The sequence below is a fragment of the Mauremys reevesii genome, linkage group 2 (assembly GCF_016161935.1).
Source record: "Mauremys reevesii isolate NIE-2019 linkage group 2, ASM1616193v1, whole genome shotgun sequence".
Taxonomy (NCBI): domain Eukaryota; kingdom Metazoa; phylum Chordata; order Testudines; family Geoemydidae; genus Mauremys; species Mauremys reevesii.
In genome coordinates this window covers 221158443-221173032 of record NC_052624.1, presented here as the reverse complement: position 1 = coordinate 221173032, position 14590 = coordinate 221158443, and positions in this window count along the sequence as shown.

Here is a 14590-nt window from a genome sequence, read left to right as displayed (position 1 = left end):
TCTAATGGTAATGAGTAAGTAGTGTCCTGCTTACACTACAAGGACACTAGAAGTGAGTCTTCATAGCCTCTCTTCCCTCTCTTCAAGTTGATTTGCTAACTGCCTTGTCTTCCCTAGGATTTTACCCTGAGTTAGCTAACTCAAGTTTAGAATATGCTTTTTTCCCCAGTGAAGGCGAAGCCTTAGAGATGTCAGAGTAGGGCTAGCCCATGTGAGAAAGGGAGTTGGCAGCTTTCCTAATTTTCCTTTCCTCCCTCTCAGCTCAGTAATACATTCTGTCCCTTAGCTGCTTTGTTTCCTCCTCTACAAGATCACAGCCTTTCCCCAAAAGATTTGCTTTACACTGACTTGAAGTATTACCTAAGCTAGTCCTGGGCTTCTGAATAGGAAACAGTTTCAGATACAAGATTCCACACAGGTAAATTATTTATATCTGTTGCACGAAGCAGTCATCTGGTATGATCAGAGCCTCAAGATCTTCTTTCTACATAAGAGTTTTTGAGATGGGGCCTGAGAACTGCGGCATTTAAAAATTGGTTTGACCTTGGAAGCAAGAAGAGCAGGAACTATCCATGGGGAGTAAGCACAAAGCAAGGGTGATAGGACAACTCGATAAGACCAAGGCTGAGGTATGGAGTCTGGTAGTCTGAGGCTTTAGTTCAAGCTGAATAGAACATTAGGGGCCTAACCACAAAACCCACCAAAAACAGTGATTTTGTGACTAGCTAGTACAGCCACATTATCTGCTCAGAAGTCATGAGTTCAGTCTGGGCCAGCACAGCAGCTGATCTGTAAGGTCCTTAGTTTTCAGTTTTTATTGTATTTAATTTTTCCCAGGAATTTATCAGTGTTTATTACCACAACAACAAAAATTGGTGAAAATCAGTGCAAAAAATTAATAATAATTTTTCTGGGTAAATATCAGGGTTTATTTTGGTGGCTGGAAAGACAGGGGAGCAAGGTATTCAGCTTTGAATTCCATTCATCAATGTGGTTTGCTGCAGAACCGAAACAGAACTCAAAACACAATGCCACCTCTGAGTTTAAGAAAACAATATATCTCTAATCCCCAAATAAAACTTTTCATTTGCATAAATAGTTTACTGTTGTAGACTTAGAAGTTTTAGCCTATAAATATTTACATTTAATAATTGGGCCACACCATTTGCAGTGCATACACACAACTTCATCCTTTTCTCCTGTTTTTGTTTTTTTTTAAACTTCCGAATACTTCTTTGTGTTCTGAAATGTATTCTGATACAGGTTTTTTTCTTATCATTTTAGTCTGTCAGATCTTTAAACGGTTATCTGCTAGCAGCTTGAAATGTCTAACTGGTGGGTGTGAGATTCATCAGTACATTCAGATGCACACACACTTCATAGCTAGAGTGTGTGCCTGTTTGTTTATTGTGTGTATCTTCTAGACTAATACATAGCCTTACTTCAACAGGCAGCTTTGCATATACACACAGACCAATGTATTATCGTTTTATATATATATATCCAATGTATTGCATTTTCCTAATAAAACAAGTTTTTTATATATATATTTGAATGATACAAAAGTAAAGTGAAAATAAGAAAAACCTGAATAATACTTTTTGTAAAACTTGTGATTTTTTTTGGTAAAAATCAGTTTAAACTGAAAACAAAAGGGCTTACTTATCTGCCACCATAATTACATAGGTGCATCTGTGGGAGGTGGGGCTGCTCTGTAGTTCGCCTTCAGAGCCACGTCTGGTATTGCAACCACTCTCCACCTTAGTCTGCAAGCTTTGGCTGACTGTTTGGAGCAGCGTAGCCTGTGCCATAAACTTGGCATCAGCCTCTAAACAATCAAGTATCAAAATAGCAACTCAGGATTTAGCTGTCTGCATCTTTAAACAAAGACAGGGGGAAAATCCCTTAAAAATGCAAGTGTGTAGGCCAAAGCCCTGGCCTGGGCCTGGGTTAGCCCTGAGGAGATCTTCCCCTAGATACAAAGGAGAGAAGGAGAATTAAATCTAGACTTACCCAGAGGAGGGGGGAGGAGGAAGAGACTAAAGCTTTCCTTGGAAATCAAACCAAACTTCTCTAAGAGTCTTGGATCTTTAAGGTCCTTGAATTGATGTTTTCTTAATCTAATCCTTCTTTAAATAAAGCTAGACTCACGAACACAAACCAATGGCTAGAAACATTTCTACTAGAGCTCTAGATAGAGAATTCTGCAAATTCTGTAAAATACTTTAGAATGGATAGGGCATCAAAATTTTAGCTGAGTAGTAAGGGCTTGATGGAAATTTCTACTTTTCAATCTCTGTGGTTAACATCCATGCGAGGGATTGAAGCGTTTAGATTGCTGTCGAACAGACAATTTGAGGTTTTAGGAAGCAGTACTGGATCTCTTATTAAAAGCATGATTAGTTCATTGGGACAAGAAAGGCCAACCAAAAGCTACAGAGAACTGTCTGGCCTTGTATAAGAGTCTATTGAAGGACCTTTAGGATCAGAGGAAGAAGAAAGGAGAGGACCATCTGTCCAGTTCTCCAAACCTGACAAAGAGCCCTTGGTCACCGTGCTCAAGGTGTTCAGCTTTGTCCACAGGATGATAAACAGCAATCTGATGTCAATCTGCCCCCTGTTCCCCGATGACCCGTTTGCAACCCAGATCTTCCAGACCCTGAACAATGTTGGCACCTGACCTGACTCCAAGTTCCGACTACAGAATGGCCTCCTGTATTGCAAGGACTGTATTTATGTTCTGGAGTGACAACCTCAGCGTCAGGTACTTGAACCTATACCAAGATTCAAGGAGTGCAAAACTGCCTTATCTGTGGAAATGGGTAAGGATGCTATCACCTGAATTCTATCTTTATTAACAGACTGTCCTTTTCCCATAGAAACTCCTAAATACTAGATTTGGCAATCTGTGCCTACTCTAGCAATCACAAATGGCACTCCACAGGAAAGTGTCATCATCCCTACCTTAATTCTATATAATGATAAACAATCTCCCACCAAGGATGAGTGCAGGAATAGGCATTTCCTTGTTTTCAAATGACTGTGCCATATGGGATAAAAACAGAAACCAGGAAATATCTGAGAAGCAAATTAATAAAGCACATAGGAAACATGCAGAATGGGGAAATGTGAGGCTTTACATTTTCAATTCTCAAAACTAAAGGAAAATTTTAAAAGATTGCAAACTGTCTCTGTATGGATAGCTATTAAGTGTAGTTAAAAGCTACAAATTCTTGGGTGTGACATTTGCTAGCAAGCTAACATGGAAGGATCACACTGAAAATATTGTAGATAAATGTAAACATAAAATCAGTCTACTCAAAACTGTTTCCAGAATCATTTGGGGCACAGATAGGAAAGCAATAGTAAAGCTTTTAGAGCATTAATAAGAATAGGCACTGAGTGTGGATGTCAAGCATTTAATTCAGCATCAAAAATGAACCTAAGGAAGCTAGATGCAATTCAAGCCCAGGCATTATGCATTGTATGTGATGACTTTATCATGACCCCTTTGTGTGTAGTGCAGATAGCTGCTGGTGAAATGGCTGGAATATTAAAGAATGAAAATGCTGGAAAGTCAGTGGACACCATGGAGGGAAAAAACAAAAATACCTCATGTTAATATAATTAAATTATGGACAAAGAAACTAGAGAAAAGACCTCAAAGAAATTGGCACATATAGCCATGAGAAAATGAATTATAAGTGGAAAATCATGCCTTCCCCAAAATAAATGTGGAACTATATAAAGGGGGAAAGGAGAGCGAAATGTATTAAATGTAGCAAATCAATATAAAGTGATATATGGGGGTGGGGCAAACATTTCCAGATGTTTACAAAGAAGTCTGAAGATGAGAAAACCAGGTGATGGGGACAGCATTCTGCACCCCAACACTTGGAATAAAGAAATTGATTAGACTATCAAATTTTGTAGCCATTGTGATGGTCAAACTAGCAGGGATAATGTTGATGTTATAGTGCATACTGGACATGCAACCTATCACCACTGTCATCTTGTGAGATTCACTATCAGGACAGGGGCAATCAAAAATGGGAATTCAGATAGCAGAAATGATATAATTAATGAAAAATTGTTACTGGCACAGATGGGAGTAAACATTGAAATAGCCTGGATCCCAGCCACATGTAGAGACAGCAAACAGAGTAGCAAAAAAAAATGCTGTAAAAATGCAAAAACTGTCAGTGTGATCTCACTAAGGCCTTGTCTCACTATGCAGCTTTTAGCGACAAGGCTGTGTTGACACAGCCTTGTTGCTTTAAGTCAGTGTGTGTAAATGCTCTCTGTCGGTATTTTGTTGGCACTTTTGCTGATCAAATACTTCCAGCCGGAGCAATGTTAGCTTTGTCGGCAGGGGAGCGCTTCTGCCGACAAAGCTGCGTTCACACTGCCACTTGCTTAGGCAAAACTTTTGTCTTTCGTGGGGGCATAGGTACTGACTTTTGGGTTTGCCAGTGGATGCCCTCACTAGGCCCCACTCCCTCTCCATCTCTTCCCCCACCTGCTCACCGCTCGCTTCTTTTCCCCCCCTCCTCCAAGCACCTCTGCCAGTTTTGGAGGGAGGCTATTCACATTAGAGAGACAAGGTGAGTGAGTTTATATCTTTTATTGGACCAGCTTCTTCAGGAAGAAGAACTCTGTGAAAGCTCCAAAGCTTGTCACTCTCTCTCACCAACAAAAGTTGCTCCAATAAAAGATATTACCTCACTCACTTTGTCGCTCTAATTTCCTGGGAACAACCGGGCTACAACAACACAGCATACAAAAATGCAGGATTCACATGAACAGCACAGAGTGAGCATCACACCAGGGCAGTATTTTCAGGATTCATCTTAACATAATGTCATCATCACACCAAGGAAGTAGCACTACCAGCACAATGAGATAAATATAGCCATGTGTGCATGCCAAAAATTCACAGTACAAGCACACTGGGATCCACACAGCAGGATAGTAGTGTCAATTTAGCTCTCAGTTTAGTGGGGATACAGTCAGGGACTGAGTCCAAGGGTTCAGCTAAACACAAGGACACTGCAAATAGCTGTACTAACAGCAGGATCTACACTGGCCCAATAAAAGGAGTTGCACGTCAGGGCACTAATTCCAAATCCCAGTGCAAGGCAATATGGGATCCAGGCACCAGGTCTTTAGTACCAGAATTTGTACTCCCAGGAGAGTGAGATGGAATTATAGAAGTTACAGGGGCAAAAGCCCTCTGTGATCATCCTGGCTCAGTCCATCTCCCTGCCAATGCAGGGCTGATCATTACTGCATGTTTTGTCCAGTCTCCTTTTAAAAGTCTCAAGCCTTGGAGTTTCTAGCTGACACTCTATACCAGGGGTTCTCAAACTGGGGGTCGGGACCCCTCAGGAGGTCGCAAGGTTATTACATGAGGAGGTCACGAGCTGTCAACCTCCACCCTAAACCCCACTTTGCCTCCAGCATTTATAATGGTGTTAAATATATTAAAAGTGTTTTTAATTTATAAGGGGGGTGGTCGCACTCAGAGGCTTGCTATGTGAAAGAGGTCACCAGTAAAAAAGTTTGAGAGCCACTGCTCTCTGCTATACCTTGGGGGAGTGGTGTACTGTGCTCTGTAAGCCCCATAGTCATCATTTGTATATATTCTTTATATTCCATATAAAGCATGCCATGTAAGGTATCATGGGAAAGGTTATGATTTGCTGAAACCCACTGTTCTGTCGAAATATGTATATCATTAAAGTGTATGAAATTATGAGATTGTGCTGTATGGTGTTAATGAATATGCTGCAAATTTGGGAGTAGCCCAGAAGGCAACAAGGCCCTTGACCAAATGGCTGAGTGGATGTTACACAACCATCACCAGCCATTGTGGAGGAATACCAAGATGAGAGCTGCCCTGACTGTTGAGAAGCGATGTGGAAGTTTGCAACGCCTGACAGCTACCAGTCACTCGGAAATCAATTTGGTGTGGGAAATCTACTATGGGGACTGCTGTGATTCAAGTAGCCAATGTAATCACTGATGTTCTGCTATCAAGGGTAGTGACTCTGGGAAATGTGCAGGACATAGTGGATGGCTTTGCTGCATTGGGGTTCCCTAACTGGGGTGGGGCAATAGATGGAATGCATAGCTCTATCTTGGGACCGGAGCACCTTGCCAACCAGTAAATAAACCGCATGGGATACTTCTCAATGGTGCTGCAAGCACTGGTGGATCACAAGAGACGCTTCACCTACATCAACATGGGATGGCTGGGAAAGGTGCATGATGCTTGCATCTTTAGGAACTCCGGGCTGTTTGAGCAGCTGCAGGAAGGGACTTACTTCCCAGACCAGAAAATTACTGTTGGGGCTGTTGAAATGCCTATAGTTCTTCTTCGAGTGCTTGCTCATATCCATTCCAGTTAGGTGTGCGCGCACCACGTGCACGTTTGGTGGAAGATTTTTACCCTAGCAACACTCGGTGGGTGGGCTGGGCGCCCCCTGGAGTGGCGCCGCCATCGCGCTGGATATATACCCCTGCCGACCCATCCGCCCCTCAGTTCCTTCTTACCGCCCGTGACGGTCGTTGGAACTGTGGAGAGCGGATTTGCTGACCTCCACATCCCTAGCTTCTCATAGTTATTTACTCTTTATCGTGTTTATAGTTCAAGTGCTTGTAGTTATAGTTAGTTTTAGTAATTATATTCATAGTTAGTGTATATAGCTGAACGGGGGATTGGGGATTAGCCCCTTTCCTCCAACCCGATGTGGGCCCATGCCCAAGGCACCGGGATTCAAACCGTGCTTGGCGTGCCAGAAGCCGATGCCAGTAGGGGATCCTCATGACTCCTGCATAAAGTGCTTAGGAGAATCCCACCTGACGGACAAGTGCCGCATTTGTAAGTCGTTCAAACCAAGAACGAAAAAGGAGTGGGACTTCTGATTAAAGCAGCTCCTCATAGAGTCGGCACTGAGTCCTGCGGCGCTGGCAATGACCACTCAACAGACTGCCTCGGTGAGGAGCGCACCTTTGGCACTGGCTCACTCCAGTACCGAGAAGGACTCCCGGCACCGACATCTGCCAGCACCAGCTTCGCGGCACCGCTCCCTTTCCCCGACTGGGAAACGCCATAGTAGGAGCACGCATCCAAGTCCGTCCGTCAGACCCCAGTAACTTCTGTGGCACCGTCAACACCGGCACCGCAGTTGGCAGCTCCTCCTAGCGCGGCACCGTCGATTCCGGTTCCACAAGGGCCGTTGAGTCCGGTGCCACATAGCTCCCCGGCTCACGCTGTGGTTGAGCTCGCTCTCCCTTCTATGCTGGAGACCTTCTCGACGGCAAGAGAGCTCATCGTGCTGACCAAGTCGATGCAGCCTCAACCCCCGGCACCGCCGGTGTGGGTTATCCAATCCGTCGGCAAGCCGGCCCTGATAAGGCCTCCTTCCGTCGGTCCACCGGAGAGACGTCATTCCAGGTCGTGGTCTCGGAGACGCTCCCACTCCCGCCATTCCCGATCCCGGCACTGCTCGCAGTCCCGGCTCCGCTCTCCATCGCGGTACTGGTCGTACTCGCGGAGACGCTCAATATCTCGGTCACCAGACAGATACTCCCGGTACCGATCCAACTCTCGGTACCGATCTCGGTACCATGCGTCCCACAGTCACTCCCGGCACAGGGACTTGAGATCCCGGTCGACCTCCCGGCACCGGCACGGTAGAAGGTCCCGGTCTCGCTCGTGGCACCGACAAGCCCGGTACCACTCATCACCGGTACCACCCCAGGACCGAGCACCAAGATCAGTGGCACCCCCCCAAGATCTCTCGGCACCACCGTGGCCTTCGAGGCAACCATCAGTGTCGTCTCAGGCTGGTAGTGCTTACTACCATGAGGAACGCGGCTCTGATGCTCCCAGCCACTACCCAGAGACACAAAGCCATGAACAAGGTCCTCATCACTGGCCCTTTTGGACTCTGTGGGCATACCATGAGGTCCAAGGTGCCTCATCAGTGGCTCAACGCTCAGGCCCCTCAGAGCACAGGGTTCCGGAAGCGACAATGAGCCGTCCTCCCCCGGCGGGCACGGACGAGGATCCACTTCAGTCTGCAGACACTGAAGTTCCACCTGATGCAGATGGTGCCCCACCAGTCCACACCCCCCCTCAGGACCCGTTGATACCGGGCCTCTCCTCCTCCTCCTCACCCGATGAGGCCGTAGCAGGAACATCCTCCTCCTCCTATCGATCTCAGGGCCCATCAAGATCTCTTGAGGAGAGTAGCCCAGAACATGAATTTACCGATGGAGGAGGTTCCTGAAATAGAGGACCCGGTCGTGGACATCTTATCAGCGGATGCACCCCTTCAAGTGGCTCTCCTGTTCATCCGCACTATACAAGCTAATGCGGACACAATTTGGCAATCCCCAGCTTTGATTACACCTACAGCTAGGGGAGTAGAGAGGAAATATATGGTCCCCTCAAAGGGGTACGAATATCTCTATACCCACCCACCTCCCTGCTCCCTGGTTGTCCAGTCGGTGAATGAACAGGAGCGTCATGGCCAGCCAAGCACCAGCTCCTAAGGCGAAGGAGGCTAGGCGCATGGACCGCCTAGGCCGTAAAATTTACTCGGCTGGAGGCCTCCAACTTAGCGTGGCAAATCAACAAGCCCTCCTAAGTCGATATAATTTTAATACGTGGGTATCTGTGGGAAAGTTTACGGAGCTCTTTCCCCAAGAGTCCCGCGCGGCGTTTATGGCCCTACTTGAAGAGGGGAAAAAAATGGCAAGAACTTCCCTCCAGGCCTCTCTGGATGCAGCGGACTCGGCAGCCAGAACGCTCATGTCCGGCGTAACGATGAGACGTATCTCCTGGCTACAGGCTTCAGCCCTTCCCCCAGAATTGCAGCAGACAATTCAAGATTTACCTTTTGAGGGCCAGGGCCTTTTCTCAGACAAAACTGACCCCAGGTTGCGGAGTCTGAAGGAAAATCGAATCATAATGCGCTCGTTGGGTATGCACACGCCGGTGACCCAACGTAGGTCCTTCAGGCCCCAACCATACCGCCCTTACAACCAGCCTAGGCCGCGTCAGGATACCACCAGACGGTGCGGCAGGGGGAATTGGCGGAGACAGTCTGGCCCTCAGGGAAACCAAGGTCAACCGCCCCGTCAGCCACCTACAGGGCCAAAACAAAACTTTTGATAGGACATCTGAGGACAGCCCACCAGTTTCCCTGCCGGATCCTTCTCCCTCCTTTTTCAACCGCCTCTCCCATTTCCTCCCTGCCTGGTCCCAGCTGACCTCTGACCGTTGGGTCCTCCACACGGTGGAAACGGGATACCACCTACAATTTGTTTCTCTACCCCCATCCCACCCTCCCTACCCGTCCCTCTTCAGGGACCCCTCTCACGAGCAATTCCTCTTACAAGAGGTCCACACGCTCCTAAATCTGGGAGCCACAGAGGAGGTGCCAGAGGACATGAGGGGCAAGGGATTCTATTCCCGCTACTTTTTAATCCCCAAGGCAAAGGGCGGTCTCCAACCGATCCTGGACCTGCGAGAACTCAACAAATTCATGATAAAGCTGAAGTTCCGCATGGTATCCCTGGGGACCATCATCCCATCCCTGGATCTGGGAGACTGGTATGCTGCCCTCGATATGAAGGACGCGTATTTCCACTTTGCCATTTACCTGCCGCACAGACAGTATCTCCATTTTGTGGTCAAACAACAGCACTTCCAGTTCACGGTGCTTCCCTTCGGTCTTTCTACGGCCCCAAGAGTCTTCACCAAATGTATGGCCATGGTACCTGCCTCCCTCTGCCATCATCGAATACACGTCTACCCGTACCTTGACGATTGGCTCATTCGAGGGACTTACCAGTTGCAAGTATCACAGCACCTGTGTATCGTCAAAGACCTCTTCGGGAGGCTAGGCCTCATGATCAACGTAGAAAAGTCTACTCTGACTCCAACGCAGAGAATAGACTTTATTGGGGCAGTTCTGGACTCCAATCTGGCCAGGGCCTGCCTTCCTCTGCCACATTTTCAGGCAATAACTTCGATCATTCGAAGTTTTCAATCCTTCCCGGCAACGTCGGTGCGCACCTGCCTCGACCTATTAGGTCACATGGCGTCCTGCACCTTTGTGACCAAGTACACGAGGCTGCGATTTCGGTGCTTCCAAACCTGGCTTGCATCACTATACCGTCCACACAGAGACAATCTAGATTCGGTGATCACTATCCCCAGGTCGGTTCTCGACTCCCTCACTTGGTGGTTAGACCCCACTCTAGTCTGCGCAGGGATGCCGTTCCACCCACCTCAACCCTTGGTGGCACTAACCACGGACACATCATCTCTGGGTTGGGGTGCCCAACTCGGGAACCTTCACACTCAAGGCCTCTGGTCGCCCCAGGAGCTGGCCTTGCATATCAACGTGAGGGAGCTGAGGGTGGTCCGTCTAGCATGCCAGGTGTTTCGGGTCCATCTCCAAGGCCACTGTGTATCAGTGTTCACAGACAACACAATTACCATGTTTTACATAAACAAGCAGGGCGGGGCACGCTTCTCCCTCCTTTGTCAAGAAGCCACTCACCTGTGGGACTTTTGCATAGCCCACTCTATCGATTGGGTAGAGTCTTTTCTCCCAGGAGTCCAGAACACTCTGGCAGATCGCCTCAGCAGGTCTTTCCTGTCTCACGAGTGGTCGATCCGTCCCGACGTCATCCATTCCATTTTCCGGAGGTGGGGCTTTCCCCGCATAGACCTCTTTGCCTCCTGAGAGAACAGGAAATGCCAGGTGTTCTGCTTCTACCAAGGACGCTCCCCGGGCTCCCTCTCAGAAGCATTCCTCCTCCAGTGGACAAGGCACCTATTTTATGCCTTCCCGCCATTTCCCCTTGTTCACAGAGTCCTACTCAAGCTCCGCAGGGACAGAGCCAACCTGATCCTCATTGCTCCAGCGTGGCCGAGGCAGCATTGGTACACCCTGTTGTTCGACCTCTCAGTGGCAGATCCGATCCCCCTGCCACTGTGGCCGGACCTCATAACGCAGGACTTCGGCAGGCTTCACCACCCAGACCTGCAGTCCCTTCATCTCACAGTATGGCTCCTACGTGGTTGAACCAATCTGAGTTGTGTTGCTCTCCCTCGGTGCAACAGGTTCTCTTGGGAAGTAGAAAGCCTTCCACTAGGACGACTTATCTCGCAAAGTGGAAGCGTTTCTCACACTGGTGCGCTCAGAGTGACTTAGTTCCCGGACAGGTGTCTATCCCTACTGTCCTCGATTACCTTTGGTCCCTGAAAGAGCAGGGCCTGGCGGTCTCTTCTATAAAGGTACATCTGGCAGCTATTTCTGCCTTCCACCCGGGCGAAAGTGGCCGTTCTATTTTTTCTCACCCCATGGTTTCCAGGTTCCTTAAGGGATTGGAATGGTTGTACCCACAAGTTAGGCACCCAACCCCCACCTGGGATCTAAACCTGGTGTTGACCAAGCTTATGGGGGCCCCCTTCGAGCCTCTGGCCACCTGCTCCCTGCTGTACCTTTCCTGGAAGACGGCCTTCCTCGTCGCTATCACCTCGGCGAGGCGAGTCTCAGAGCTTCGTGCCTTGACGGCTGATCCCCCGTATACTGTCTTCCACAAGGACAAGGTACACCTATGGCCACACCCCTCTTTCCTCCCTAAGGTGGTGTCTGCCTTTCACGTCAATCAGGACATCTTCCTCCCAGTTTTTTTCCCGAAGCCGCACTCATTGCACCGGGAACAACAACTACATACTTTGGATGTCTGTAGGGCTCTCGCTTTTTATATAGAGAGAACCAAACCCTTCCGGCGTTCACCCCAGCTCTTTGTAGTGGTGTCGGACCGCGTGAAGGGCATGCCGGTCTCTTCCCAATGAATCTCATCTTGGGTGACATCCTGCATCCGAACGTGCTACGACTTGGCTCACGTTCCTGCACGCCATCCCACCGCTCATTCTACACGGGCGCAGGCCTCTTCTGCCACCTTCCTGGCTCATGTCCCCATCCAGGAAATATGTCGGGCAGCTACCTGGTCATCGATTCACACCTTTGCCTCACACTACGCATTGGTCCAACAGTCCAGAGACGATGCAGCCTTCGGCTCAGCAGTTTTGCTTTCTGCAATGTCTCACTCAGACCCCACCGCCTAGGTAAGGCTTGGGAATCACCTAACTGGAATGGATATGAGCAAGCACTCGAAGAAGAAAAGACAATTACTCACAGTTGTAACTGTTGTTCTTCGAGATGTGTTGCTCATATCCATTCCAAATCTGCCCTCCCTCCCCACTGTCGGAGTAGCCGGCAAGAAGGAACTGAGGGGCGGATGGGTCGGCAGGGGTATATATCCGGCGCCATGGCGGCACCACCCCAGGGGCCGCCCAGCTGACCCACCAAGTGTTGCTAGGGTAAAAATCTTCCGACGAACGTGCCTGCGGCGCGCACACACCTAACTGGAATGGATATGAGCAACACATCTCGAAGAACAACAGTTACAATGGTGAGTAACCGTCTTTTATCCTTGGAGACCCAGCCTACCCCTTAATGCCATATATTTGAAGAATGGATATCTGTGACCTGAGTGACAATGCATACAAGGTGATATAATAAACTTACGGATGCAGTTGAGCCTGGCTGTATGTTTACACATGGGACTAAAGGGGGAGTGAGAATTACTCCTACTCCCTTGCATGGATTATCTGCCTCATCAGACCATACACAGGGTGATGCTGAAGAGAGTAGTTGCTGCTGCTCCTCTTCTCACTGATGGGAGAAGACACTTGGCTCACCACACCCAGTGCACCAGCCACTGCAGCCAGGTGGCATGGAGGAGAAGTGCAGGGGCAGCTGTTTTCCCCTGTGGAACAAGGAGGAAACCGGAGCTACACTGTGACTTTCATAGGTGCTCCTGGGGCAGTGCAACTACGTGCTGTCCATTACTTGCACAATCCAACCTCTGTGAAGGAGAGATTTGTAGGATCCCATCTCACTCAAGGCTCAAAAAAGCTCACTCAGTAAAGCGAGTCATTGAGGCCTCAATGGAGCAAAGCATTCAGGCATTCAGTAGAAATAGTCACCTGCTTAGAGTTACACACATGCTTAAATGCTTTTTGGGTTGGAACCGCAGAGTGTTTCTTAGCAATATAACACTATTCTGGCCATTTGGTAAGCAGCTCCACATGGCAGGATTTAAGTGTCAGTGCCAGAAGGCATTACAGGGGCAGGTGGTGCAGTCAACTTCCACAATTTAAATTGTTACTTTGCGAATGTCGCAACAGTTTGAGCTTTTCTTAAGCCTCAGCTCACGCAGTCCTGCAATTGCATAAGAATCAGTTCTCATTTTTAATAAAAGCTTCTAGCACTCAAAGTTAAGAAAAAGAGCTTGAAAAGAGCTTCATTATTAAATATAATATATCACAAATGAAAGAAAGGGGCAGTTGATAGTAATGAATATAAATCAGAAGCTAGGACCTGTAGAAAACTGATAAAGGAAGCAAAGTGACACAAGGAGAAATCTATGTCCAGCAAAGTTCAGGACAATAAGGACTTCAAGTATATTAGAAAGAAAAAGAATCCTGACAATGGTAGTGGTCCATTACTAGATAGATATGATAGAACTAGCAATAACAATTCAGGAAAGGCAGATGTGTTTAATAAATAAATATTTGTTCTATATTTGGGGGAAAAACAGATCATATAGTCTCATCTCGGGAGTATGCTAAATAGCAACTACTACAGTTAGACATTTTTAATTCAGCAGTTCCATATAAATTTCATCTAAGAATTTTAAAAAAGCTGGCTGAGGAGTTTGCTGGACTGCTAATGTTGATTTTTACTATGTCTTGGCACATTAGGGAAGTTCCAGAAGACTGGAAGAAAGCTAATGTTGTGCCAATATTTTAAAAAGGTAAACAGGATGACTCATGTAATCATAGGGCTGCAAGTCTGACATCAACTGGGAGTGGCTGATAAAGAATTAAAGGAAGGTAATATGATTGATACCAATCAACATGTGTTTATGGAAAATAGATCCTGTCTAACCTGACTTCTATTTCTAATGAAATTATAGGTGTGGGTGATAAAGGCAATAGTGTTGATGTAATATACTTAGACTTCTGTAAGGCGTTTGACTTGGTACTGCATGACATTTTGATTAAAAAACTAGAACAATATAAAATTAACATGGCATGTATTAAATGGATTAAAAACTGGCTAACTGATAGGTTTAAATTGTAATTTTAAACAGAGAATCATCATTGAGTGGGTGTGTTTCTAGTGAGGTCCTGCAGGGATATATTGTTGGCCCTATGCTACTTAATATTTTTACCAAAACCCTAGGAGAAAACATAAAATCATTGCTGGTAAAGTTTGCAGATGACACAAAAGTTGGGGGAGTAGTAAATACTTAAGAGGACTGGTCACTAGTACAGAGCAATCTGGATTGCTTGGTAAACCAGGCTCAAGCAAATAATAGGTGGTTTAATATGGCTAAATGTGAATATATACATCTAGGAATGAAGAATGTAGGCCATACTAACAGAATCGGGGAAGGGGGGGGCTCTATCTTGGGAAGCAATGACTTTGCG